At 37.4% G+C, this 12,397-nt stretch overlaps 1 protein-coding gene across 5 annotated transcripts in view; it reads right to left on the bottom strand.

Annotated features, from left to right (window-relative positions):
* Positions 1–12,397, bottom strand: part of Fhit (fragile histidine triad diadenosine triphosphatase) — a 1,398,971-nt gene that overhangs the window by 1,006,096 nt on the left and 380,478 nt on the right. For 4 of the 5 annotated variants that reach the window (XM_076867894.1, XM_076867902.1, XM_076867927.1 and 1 more), the window contains one exon: positions 8,060–8,154. The exons of the other annotated variant lie outside the window; for it this stretch is intronic. The gene's annotated coding sequence lies outside the window, so the exon portion shown is untranslated. The remainder of the gene's footprint in view (positions 1–8,059; positions 8,155–12,397) is intronic. 5 annotated transcript variants of the gene reach the window in all.

Genomic DNA, 12,397 nt, shown 5'->3' with positions numbered 1-12,397 from the left:
GTGGTGCACTATCTTTTTAATATGTTTTTGTATGCAATTTGCCAGAATTTTATTGATAATTTGCATCTATGTTTATCAGGGATATTGGTCTGAAGTTTTCTTTCCTTAATGTGTCTTTGTCTGGTTTTGGTGTCAGAGTGATATTAACTTCATAAAATGAGTTTAGAAGGGTTCCCTCCTTTTCTAGTTCATGGAACACTTTGAGGAGTACTGATGTTAATTTGTCTTTGAAAGTCTTGTAGAAATTGGGTGAGAATCCATCTGGTTCTGGGCTTTTCTTGGTTGGTAGGCTTCTGATAATATTTTCTATTTCATTACTTGAAATTGATCTGTTTAAATCATGTATGACCACCTCATTCAGTTTGGGTTGGTCATATGTCTCTAGAAATTTGTCAATGTCTTCAATATTTTCTATTTTATTAGAGTATAAATTTTCAAATAGTTTCTCATTATCTTCTGTATTTCAGATGTATCTATTTTGATATTTCCTTCTTCATCTTATAATTTAGTAATTTGAGTTTTATCTCTTTTTCTCTTTGTTAACATGGCCAGGGTTCATCTATTTCATTTTTTTGTTTTGTCAATTTTTCAATTGTTTCTTTTGTTTCAATTTCATTACTTTCAGCTCTGATTTTAATTATTTCCTGTATTCTACTGCTTTTGGTATTGATTTGTTCTTCTTTTTATAGGGCTTTGAGATGTAGTGTTAGATCATTTATTTGTTGACTTTTTATTCTTTTAACTAATGAACTCAATGCCATAAACTCTTCTCTTAGTACTGCCTTCATAGTGTCCCAGAGATTTTGATATGTTTTATCAGTGTTCTCATTTACCTATAAGATTTTTTTTATTTCATCCTTGATTTCTTCTACTATCCATTCATCATTCAATAAGTGTATTATTTAGTCTCTATTCCTTATAGTAGATTCTATTTTTTATTATACCATTGATTTCTACTTTCATTCCATTGTGGTCTGATAGAATGCAGGGTATTAACTGTTTTATTTATTTATTTATTTTTTATATTTCTAAGAGTTGCTTTGTGTCATAAGATATGGTCGATTTTAGAGAAGGAGCCATATGCTGCTGAGAACAAAGTATATCTGTTCATTGATGGATAAAATATTGTATATATGTCTGTTAAGTCTAAATCATTGATTGGATTATTTAGTTCTATACTTTCCTTATTTAGTTTTTGTTTGGAAGACCTGTCCAGTAGTGAGAGAGGTGTGTTAAAGCCACCCAGTATTATTGTGTTGTGGTCTATTTGACTCCTGAAATTGAGAAGGGTTTGTTTCATGTACATAGATGCTCCACTGTTTGGGGTAAAAATATTTATAATTGTTATATCTTGCTTATATATACTTCCCTTAAGAAGTATGAAATGTCCTTCTTTGTCTCTTCTGATTAACTTTGGTTTGAAGTCTACTTTATCTGAGATGAGAATGGAAACCCCTATATTTTTACACAATCCATATGAGTGAAAAGTCTTTTCCTATCCTTTCACCTTCAGCCTGTAGATGTCTTTGCCCATAAGGTGAGTTGTTGGGTCTTGCTTTTTAATCCAATCTGCCAGTCTGCATCTTTTGATTGATTAGTTTAGGCCATTAACATTCAAGGTTATTATTGGGATATGATTTGTATTCCCTGTCATTTTGATTTATTTCTGGTTTTTAATTTGACTTTTTAATTTGACTCCTTTGGTTAAATGTCCCTTTGTGTAGATCCTCCCTTTGCTGATTTTCACTTTTTTTTTTTTTTCACTTCATCCTCATGGAATATTTTGTTGAGAATGCTCTGTAGTATAGGCTTTCTAGTTGTGAATTATTTTAATTTTTGTTTATCACTGAAGGTTTTAATTTCATCTTCATACCTGAAACTTAATTTTGCTGGATATAAAATTCTTGGTTGGCATCGGTTTTCTTTCAGAGTTTGAAATATATTATTATAGGACCTCCTAACTTTGAGGGTCTGGTCTGAGAAATCCGTTGATATCTGAATTGGTTTCCCTGTATACGTAATTTGATTTTTTTTTCTCACAGGCTTTAAGATTTTATCTTTATTCTGTGTGTTAGTCATTCTCATAATGTGTCTTGGTGTGGGTCTGCTGTAATTTTGTACATTTGGGGTCCTGTAAGCCTCTTATATTTGATTTTCCATTCCATTCTTTAGGTTTGGGAGATTTTCTATTACATCATTGAAAAGAATGTGCATTCCTTTGGTTTGTATCTCTGCTCCTTCATCTATTCCAATAACTCTTACATTTGTCTTTTCATGTTATCCCATAATTTATGAATATTCTGTTATGGTTTCTTACCATCTTTTCTGCATGTTCAACTCTACTTTCAAGATTATATATTTTGTCTTCATTGCCTGAGGTTCTGTCTTCCAATTGGTCTAGTCTGTTGGTGATGTTTTCTATTGAATTTATAATTTGGTTTACTGATTCCTTCATTTCAAAGATTTCTGCTTGGTTGGTTTTTTGTTTGTTCGTTTGTTTTTTGTTTTGTTTTGTTTTCCCCCCACTATCTCTAACTCTTTATTGAAGTGATCTTTCAGTTCCTGTATTTTTTCTTTAATTTCAATCCTTATACTATTCTTCACTTCACATATCAATTTAACTATGTACAACTGAACTCCTTTGTGTTTGGGGCACTTTATTCCCTTGTGTTTTCATGTTGTTAGCATGTTTTCCCATATAAAAGTATGGGTCTAAGGCAGCATAAATTCTACCCTGTAGACGTATAATGTCCCTGGAGGTTTCTAGTGCTTTTCCTTTACTGGTGAGACCAATATCAACAGCACCCAGTGTACACAACATATAGCCTTAAACCTAATACCTCCCAGTAAGGCATCTACTGCTTTCTTGCATTAAACCATCATTAAACCAAAATGATGACTTTAATAACTATCTATAGTACAAACAGAAAATTTGTTAAAATGGTTTACAATTTCAAATGGTGATTGAGAGAACAGAGGTAGTGTAGTATGCAATATTCGTGAGGAAAAAAGAGAAAAGCTAGAAGTAAAAATTCACAGAAGAGTGGAAAAGGAGCTGACACAGATTGGCTGTTGGTTGGAGGAAAATTGAAAAGAAAATCCAAGAAAATAGACAAGAGAGAGGAAGAATGCGAACAAAGAGAAAAAAATTAAAGACATAAGAGTACAACAAAAATGCAAAACACCATTTATATATCATTGTCCTCCACACACTGATGCATAAAAAACATCCTGTTCCAAATATAGTAGACAGATTAGTGAATCAAAAAATAAAATAAATCTTGCTGGAAAGTAAAACTGTCTCTGTTAGTGTTCAACAGTTTCTCAGCCCTGTCTCTGATAATCCCGGGATCACCAAACATAGTCTCTAGCCCACCAATCTGGGCTTCAGATACCTCAGGCTTGGCCACACTGCAATCCTAAGATCTCAGTGCTGTTCCTACTTGCAGAGAGACCACTAGGGATACACTCATGCAAAAAAGCAACCCCGAGATGCAGCAGCAAGACAAGGGCCACCAGCACTCTCAGCACTGAGGAAGACCCCAGGCTCCTCCAAATCCACAGTCACCCCCACATTGGACCTGCAGGTCTCTGCTGGAGTCCCCAGACAGAGGCTTTTGTGGTGGTAAACCTGCTGTCACTTGGGCCCCAGGCTCTGGCTGGTGTCCCAAAATGGGTGCAGCCACATGCAACCAAACCTATAATCTCCCCTGAAGCAGTCCTCTAGGCTATGGTAGCAGCAGTAGTGGTGGTGGTTGATGGAGGCAGGCAGGGGGTCAGCAGTAGTGGCAGCTGCAGCTGTGGGGGCAGTGTCACCACGCAATCTCCAGCAGCAGTGTCGGCTTCAGTTACATTTGGGGTAGAGATGTCTTCTGTGGCAGCAGCATCCAGAAAGAAGACCTCCAGGCGACCTGAAGCTGGCAGCAGCGGAATCAGAGGCAGTAGCAATGGCAATAGTGGTGCAGGCAGCAGATGATCGACAGGAGACCTCCATGCAGCAGCTGCGACCATGCAGATAGCCACGGAAGTTGCCTCCAAGGTTACCATGGTGGTGCCCAGAGGAGAGACCTCCAGCAAGGTAGTAGCATCTGGGGCAGCAGCATTGGCTCAATTTTAAATTCTCTCTTTTTTTTTTCCACTTGCTATTTACTACCATGTTACTCATTGTGAGTATGTTTTCATAATCTTCATGAAGCAAGGTTATCACAGCCACTTTAAACTCTTTGCTCACTAACTCCAACATCCTGGTCATCTTGGAATCAGTGTCTTATACTTGCTTTTTCAAAATTGGTTATTTTCTGGCAGGCATGGTGGCGCATGCCTGCAATTCCAACAGCTAGGGAGGCTGAGACAGGAGGATGGCGAGTTCATAGCCAGCCTCAGCAATGGAGAGGTACTAAGCAACTCTGTGAGACCCTATCTCTAAATAAAATACAAAAATAGGGCTGGGGATGTGGCTCAGTGGTCAAGCGCCCCTGAGTTCAATCCCGGGCACTAAAATAAATAAATAGATACAAAGTTGGTCATTTTCGGGCTAGGGCTGGGACTCAACAGTAGAGTGCTCACCTTGCATGTGCAATGCCCAGGGTTCAATCCTCAGCACCACATAAAAATAAATAAATAAAATAAAGGTATTGTGTTCCAACTACAACTAAAAAATAAATATTTAAAAAATTGGTTATTTTCTTGTTCCTTCATATTTGTATAAGTTGGGGTTGTATCAATGACTATATAAATGTTATTGTGAAGAAATTCTGAATTCTGCCTTAGTTTTCAGAAGAATTTTAGCAGGCAATTAATTTAGTTATATGCAAACTGAAAATCACCTCAGATGGCAGGTCAAATTCAACTCAGTTTTTAAATTTTTAACTGTGCTAACTTATATCCGCTCTTGAATACATGGTTCAGGTATCAGCCAAATATTTGGTTAATGTTTATAAACAGATGAAGGAGCTTCTCTTCTCTGTCTCTCTTCTTCAACAGATTCCAAACTCATTTTTCAGTGTCTATGTTACCTGGATTCTGTTGTTTGGGTCTTCAAACCTCAAAGACTGTATACAGGTTTTTAAATTGAGGGTTAGCCATCCCAGGTGACATTAACTTCAGCCTGCTCTCAGTCTAAAAGTTGTAAAATGAAAAACTTACTTCTGACTTTTGAATTTCAACTCCCCCAAGTAATCTGACTTCTTATTTTTACTTTCTAGGGCCTCCAGATATTTGTTGGGAGGTTTATATTACAGTTGATATCTGTGAGAATGTTAAATCTAGTAGAGTTTACATATCCATAAAAGAAGTAGAAACAAATAAAAACATTAAGGAAAAATTCCTTTGCATTTCCTACCTCTTCTCTGAAAAATGTTTAACCTCCATCTACTATCTCATCTAGTAATATTTGGTTTTAGTTTAAGAAGAAACAGAAGTTGGAATTAGGTGTTCCTTGATCATCTTGCCAAGTACATTGGTGGATTTGGAATGAAAGCACAGCACAAAGTTAAATGATAAAATATTACTCAGACGTGGCTCTTAGATTGGCAGAATTTAACCTCAAAGCATTGCTGTTTGCATAAAATCATGACTACCAAAAATATCTACATGGTACTTTGCCACATTATTTTACCTTACTTTTAGGGTTTCAGATTGCAATGGGTAATATCCCAAGAAAAATAAAATACTGAAAATCCTTCCACAACAACACAGAGTTGGTAAGTGAACATTTCCTTCTAATAATAATCATTCTGGCTTCCATTTCTTGAAAGCTTCTGCCTGCAAGACACCTTCTTAACCACTTTACATAAATTATCATTTAATCTTGCATAGCCATTCCATGAGGTCTTTCCCATAATTAGCCTCATTTTATGGAAGAAGAAACCAGAGTTCAGAGAGGCTAAGAGAGTTGACTGATATCTCCCATTGAACAGCTGAAATCTTAAAAGAAACAGAAAAATGGGAGTAGTTGAAATCATTAGGCACATGCCCTTTATTGTTAGTAGAGAAGTCTTTCTATGTAAGGAGGAAGACAGGTTTCTAAAACTTGAAAATAAGCTACAATTCTTTTTTCTAGTAATTACTGATGTTCAAATCCTACTCTTTCAGATATATATTTTGTATTGATAGTTTTCACTTTAAAAAGTGCCTTGCTTCAGGGCTTAAAACACTAACTAGAATAATAATAACAGAAAGATCAAATAATGCCATTCATTTCAGTTCATTGAATTTCCTACTTTTAAACCTTCTCTCTTTTCCAGGGAAATTTTCTAGGATGGGTACATGATTCACTAAAAAGAAGTCAGGCATACTAGAAAGTGAAGATGCTTGCCTCATCCCAACACAACCTGAACTTGGTGAGTACTTCTAGAAGATACAGCAATGACTCACAATCCTACAAATTCTAGGTGCAGTCTTGCCTGACTTCATAAACTTGGCATGGGTTTTAGAAGACCATTGGATGAGAGAAAAAGGAAGGCAGGTCAAGGATGGTGAGGCATATAGGTTACAGGAGACTGGGTCTTAACTGGAAGCAAGAAAGAAAACACAACATCATTGTGTTCTGGCACATGAGGCTAACATATATGTATATCATATAATAAATATGTATATATCATGCAAAATTGTTTGCCAAGACCCAGGAGTGGGACACACTATTGAAGGAGGAGAGATGAGAATGACTGGTGGAAAAGGATATGAGTATTTATATAAAAGTGGGATTAAATGAGCACAGCCTAGTGACCCCATGCAGAGGAATTTATCAGCTTAGTACTGCAGGGGGAGAAAGATGGGACACCTATTAAAAGGGGCACAGCCAATGCTCCTCTAACAAAATAACAAAAGACAGGTTAATAAGAGAAAAGTAAACCAATCTACCTAATAAATGTTGTATGTCACACAGGAGCCTTCAGAAATGAAAGCCCAGAGACACAAGGAAAACTGGGCTTTTTTTTAATGCCAAGATCTGATGAAAATGGACAGCTGTATAGAAGTGAGATTGGACAAAATGGGAATGACCTATCAGTGGGAGACAAAGAGAAGAAACCCAGCAAGGCCTATGGGTTTCAATTCTTCTAGGTATTTCTTTGCGGCATTCCTATTTCCCATGTACAAAACAGGACCCTTCTGGGATGACCGACTGTCAGACAAGGTAGGCCAGAGAATTTCTTTATGGCCAGCTCTTACACAGATGTTGGGGGAAAGTTATGAGTAAACATTTCTAGGTTTTATGGCTGGTTTTGAGGGAGAGGGGTTCCAGTATCTAAGGCCTGCCTGGGGAGGGAGGGGAATAGGATACAGTCAAAAAAGATTTTGCTTCTGAGGCCCTACCAACATCTTTCAGCTCAGCATGCCAACACTCACACTTTTGGAGTACTGTTTTCTGACCCTCAATAGTGCATGTCTTCTCTTTGATTGCTATTTTAAAAAAACACATGTTTAACTTTTCCAATGTCACCATTCAAAGATGTATAAAGGCAAGAGATCATTTTACCTGATCTTTGAACCTTTTGATAAGATCCAGCCTTCCTTGTCCCACTGGATACCACTAGGACTTCCTCTTACCAAGAAAGATCCCAAGCCATTTTAGGAGACATGGCTCATGGCAAAAGCCGCCTCCTGGTGCTACGCATTTCATTTCAATTTCACCATCATTCTTAAAGCCACCATAAGGCATAACAACTTGACACTGTAACTGTTTAACCTTTCTTTTTATACATAAAAATTATTAAATATGTGTAACTGTCTGTGGGGTGAGAATCATATAATGGCATATCAATCAAGCAACAGTTAAGCTACATTTCATGGAAAGCAAAGGCAAAGCTTTCTTTCATAAAGTGAAGTCATCACTCTTTTATTTAACTGACATAATATTTATATTCCAACTTTAAAATGGCAGCTACAAATAGAAGTCGAGACAAGGTAAATTCTCCAAGGGAATCTAGACCTGAATTTTACCATTTTAAAAGTTCTATTTTATATGTACATATGAATGTTCTACTATTATAAGTTTGCCCGTAGCAGTTCAGTTATGTCAGACCCTCTGAAAAAAAATTTAAAATGAAGCAAACACTACCTTTTAGACTACTGCTGCTTCCTTGGAGTTCTCAGTGGCTGGATGCACAGATTTTTTTGTAGAGGAGTTAAGGTCAGCAGGTTGTCCTAGGATACCTATACCACAAACAAGAAATTTTGATGATATTTTAGCAGAGAACTCAACAGAAACCACAAACCACAAAAACTGAGCTGGTATGACTGCACAGATATTGTTTAAAAGGCAGAATAAAGGCACATGTGATTTCTTATGAGCATCATCATTGCTCTGCAGAGGAGAGATGTGGCTGAGAGGGGCTTTGGTGATTCACACATGACCTCACAATGGTGCCTTGACTCTCTATCGTCTGATGCCTATTCCAGGGCTGGCCTGACAATATCATTTGGCCCTTCTCAGGAACTGGGCAGGCTGGCACTAGGGCTTTCCATTGTGCCAAAATATAAGGTTGATCCATGAGTTTTGGTAAGAAGGGTACTTACCAAAAGTGATGTTCTATGCCAAATCACCTGTCTGAAAAATCATTTGTGGGTCAGTTTACAACCTTTCCTATGAAATTCTACTCCCAGTAGAATCTAAAGTCATATGACAAGGGAAAGAACACAGGTTTTGGTCCCACTGGCCTGAATTTAGATCCTAGTAATGTATTATCTCTGTGGCTTACATGGCTGCTCAACCTTGTTGTTCCTCACTCTTTGCTTCTGAAAAATGGGCATAATAATATGCAAGGGATACATTTTTTAAGAATATATTATTTATAAATAAGTTAAAGTATATACATAGTATATACAAAGTATATACATAGTTCCAAGAATATGTTAGACAAAGCAAAATCTTTTTCCATCTTAATTGTAAGGATAAGTGGAAGAATAACAAAGGGACCAAAGATATCTCACTACCCATAAATCACTCAATGATGATATATTCATCCCCCAACTAGTCAGCTCACTCCTATCTTTTCTGATATCTACCTCTACTTTTCCTTCAGATGCCCTTCTTTGAAATAAAAAATATTAAAATAATAAACACTGACTCATTCTGTAGGATTTTGTATAAGGGTGAATTTACCTAATTATTTTTATTCCATAACATGTTAATTGGCCTGCTCAATGCCATAATTTAACAGAGTGAATGCATTCATTTGACAAATGTTTACTGAGATGCTATTAAGGGGTCAGGCACTAATATATTACAGCAATAAACATAGCCCCACATCCTGACTTCATGCTGTCTATATTCTGGTGGGGAAAGACAGACAAAAATATAGGTGAAATATATGGTTGGTTAAATAGTGCTAAGTGCTCTGGAGAAACAAAGTAGGAAAGGAAATGATGTGTGTTATGGTTGGAATTATTTTCCCTGCACTTCAGAAAAAAAAAAAAAATGTTGGGTTCCTAACCCCAGTACGTTGGAACTTTACTTTCTTTGAAAATAAAGTTATTGAAGATATAACAAGCAAAGATGAAGTGTATCCATCAGCCTTTTATCACTGTAGCCAAAAATGCCACAAATAACTTGGAGGAAGAAAATCTTATTTTACTCAGGGATCCAGAGGTTTCAGTCCATGGTCAGTGGCTCCATTGCTCTGGGCCTAAGGTGATGCAGAATATCATGGTATGAGGAAGTGAGCTGGGAGGCAGAAAGAAAGAGAAACAGAAACAGAGACAGAAAGAGAGGAAGGGGCCAACATGTAGTCCCTAATGACTTATTTCCTCCACCCATGCCCCACCTATTTTTAATCCATCAAATGTGTTAATCCACCAACCAGGTAAGATCACCTCTAGACACTGCTGCTCTGGAAACCAAGCTTTCAAAACAACTTTAGGGCATACTAGAGATCCAAACCATAAGTAAAGACAGAGACACACAGGGAGATGCCAGGTGATGACAGAGACGTGGCTTATGTAGCTGCAAGACAAAGAATGTCAAGAATTACTATCAAACCACCAGAAACTAAGGAGAGGAGAGGTGGGGGTTCCCTGTAGTTTTCAGAGAGAGCATGGCCCTACTGACACTTTGATTTCAAACCTGTAGATTCTAGAGCTGCCAGGCAAAAAAATTTCTGTTGTAAGCTACTCAATCTGTGATACTTTGTTACTATAGCCCTGGGAAACAAAGGCAGTCAGTGTAGAGCGATTGCTGCATTTTTAAGCAAGGAGGTTAGAAAATATCTCCAGGGGAGGTAACATCTCTGGGAAAAATCTAAATGAGAATTCAGCAAAAAAAGATAGATGGTTTTGGATGGAAATAAATTCCAGAGGGAGGGAAAAGAAAGTGCATGAGAACACTGGTGTGTTAGAGAACAGCAGGGACCAGAGCAAGAGGAGAGAAGTGGGAGATGAGAAGGAGCAGTGACAGTGACTGTGACATGGGGCTGGTGTGTGCTGGACCTCTCGGGCCACTAAAAGGACTTGGGTTTTTATTGGCAGCAAAGTGCAAAGCCATTATTACATGGTTCTCACGAGAGGTAATTAAAGAGCTAACTTACACTTTGATAAGGTCTCTCCAGGTCTTTGGTGAGAATGAACTAAAGAACCAGGCCACTGAGGAGGCTCCTGCAGACCCTGGAGAATGAAGGTACTCAATGTAGCACAGTGGACAGTGAAAAGTGGTCAGGTCCATGTAGCATATTTTGAAAGTAGATCCAAAAGGATTTGCAACCGACTGGGGGTAGAAAGATGTGCCTGACTTCTTGATAAAATATGAAAATAAATCTGGAAACAGAACAATTTAACTGTTCTAATAATCTGAAGAAATGATCTTCTCAAATGTCAGCCCTATACCAAAGTTGTGGGTGAATACCAGAATATGCAAGGGACTCCTAAAATCAAGAAAAAGAAAAACACAACAAATAAATAGAAATAAAGATGATTCAAAGAATAAATCACAAAGATCAAGACATAAAGAAAGAAGTCCATTCTTTAAAAGAAAAAAAAGTGTTGGAAAATGCAAACTAAAATAATTGATTCCATTTTTCTTCCATCTGAACATGAAAGAGACTGAAAAAATTCAGTGTTGTCCAAGATGTGGAGGGGAATAGCATAATATTTTAGTTTGCTTTTGGCAGAACCAACCACAATTTGGGCATTTTAAAGCAATTATTATTCTAGGGAACAACTTGACTATAGTTACTGAAAGTGATACTACAAACATCCCCTGGCATAGTGATTCTTCCTGAGGGATGCACTTGGCTCAAAATTATATGCACAAGGAGACATATACTAAAAAGATTAATATTTGTTTTTAGAATAACAAAACCTGGAATGATCTAAGAGGCACCAAGAAAGGGGAATGGGTAAGAAAAATGTGCTGTATTTACAGGATTAAATACGAGGCATTGTTGATAAAAGGAAAATTTTAAACAAACATAATTGCATGTATTCGTTAAGAATACACATGTATGTAGGTAAAAGTATAAACATGAGGCTGGTCAAATACAGCCCATGTTTATGTTGGAGAATTTGGGGCAGGTGGTGTAGGCAGCAGAGGGTATAGTGGGTGAAGGAAAGAACAGTTGTGATAGTTAAAGGGGAATTGAGTTTCATCAATAATTTCTTTTCTTTTTTAATTTTTCTTTTTATTGGTGCACTATAATTATACACAACAGTGGGATTCATTGTTACCTATTTGTACTGCACACAATATAACAGCATAATTTAGTTAATTTCATTGCACCTCCCCTCCCTCTTCCCTCTAATAATTTCTTTTAAAAGGAAGCAACACTGGAAGCCAAATCTGGCCTAACAAAAAGATACTCATTTTTGAATACTAGAAATAAAGATATTTGTTGTACTCTTTGTATTTTTAAAAGTTTTTGAAATCAAAGAAAAGAGGAAGGAGGGAAAGATGAAGGAAAGAAAGGAAGCCATGGCATTCATCACCAGTTCTGGAACATACTTAAGCGGGTCATAGGTGGTTGGTTTCTTAAGGATAAAATTCAAAGCTATGTTTTTTGATTGTTTTGCAGTGCTGGGATTGAACCCAGGTCCTTGCACATGCTCGGCAAGTGCTCTGCCACTGAGCCACACTCCCCAGTCCTATTTTATCTTGAGACAGGGTCACTAAATTACAAAGGCTGGCCTCAAGCCTGTGTTCCTCCTGCCTCAGCCTCTAAGCAGCTGGGATTATAGGTGTGCAGCGGTTGGGGGGGGGGGTGCCGTGATCTACTCTATAGTTTTTAATGTTGTTGTTGTTTGGCTTTGTTTGTGTTTGTTGTCTGTGCAGTGCTGGGGATCAAACCCAGGGTCTCAGGTATGCCAGGCCAGTGCTGTCGTAATGAGCTATACCCCAGCCTCACAACTATATTTTAATAAACATAAGACCAATGGTGATTCCTTCCGGGCTGTCTCAGTTTAAGGACTG

This window comes from Callospermophilus lateralis, chromosome 1, assembly GCF_048772815.1.
Source record: "Callospermophilus lateralis isolate mCalLat2 chromosome 1, mCalLat2.hap1, whole genome shotgun sequence".
NCBI classification, from domain to species: Eukaryota; Metazoa; Chordata; class Mammalia; order Rodentia; family Sciuridae; genus Callospermophilus; species Callospermophilus lateralis.
The sequence above is the reverse complement of the archived record's forward strand: the minus strand, read 5'-3'. Positions and strand labels throughout refer to the sequence as shown.